This window comes from Cariama cristata, unplaced genomic scaffold (assembly GCF_000690535.1).
Source record: "Cariama cristata isolate BGI_N322 unplaced genomic scaffold, ASM69053v1 scaffold20633, whole genome shotgun sequence".
In the NCBI taxonomy this organism is placed as follows: domain Eukaryota; kingdom Metazoa; phylum Chordata; class Aves; order Cariamiformes; family Cariamidae; genus Cariama; species Cariama cristata.
In genome coordinates this window covers 40,370-41,192 of record NW_009606891.1, presented here as the reverse complement: position 1 = coordinate 41,192, position 823 = coordinate 40,370, and positions in this window count along the sequence as shown.

Genomic DNA, 823 nt, shown 5'->3' with positions numbered 1-823 from the left:
GTTTGGAAAGTGGGAAACAATTTCAATTTTATAATTTAAATTTGAGTATTTGTTTGTTTCTCCTTTGTAATGGCTGAATAATTGTTATGGTGTTCTAGGACTATGTCACAATATTACCCAAAATAATTCAGGACATCTTGATATCAAGAATAGCTTTCTATCTTTTCATTCTACTATGAATGGTGGTATTTCGTATGACCATTTCTTGTGTTGGAATTTTGTAAGTATATTTGTTTTAATCTTTATGCCTCAGAGGGTATTTTTACAAAAGACTTGATTGCTACTATATTTGATGTTTTTTTTTCTGTTAAAATTCCTCGGTATTTACTGTTTGCCCTTCATACAATGTCTCCTTCAGTGTGAGCTATTCCTAGGAATTTTGAACACTGGGATAATCTTTCATTTCATAAAATAAGTCGGCATCTCTTAGTTATGGTTGATAGTGCTTGTTTTCTACCCAAAAATTATTAAATATGGTCTACTATCTGCATAGTTTCTTAGTGTTGGAATTGAAATGCAAATAGGAAGGATGCTTTTATATGACTGCTATCACTTTCTTTCATGTATTCTGACTTCCCCTAATGCAGTTGTTAATGAACTTCTGTCATTTGCTTAATTGTATGCATCAAATGGAAGCTCCCTGAAAAAAGTCTTTGAACTGGCATTAGTTCTAGGCATTATTAGTTTAGTTTAATGGTTTTAAATTAAATGTTTAGAAAGTTGAGTGGTAAATGGGAAAGAGAGGCAGATAATTTTATGGTTAGCTAAATTTGGGGTTTTCTTCTAAAATGTTTAAATTTAATATTTCTCTTGCCTTTTTTAG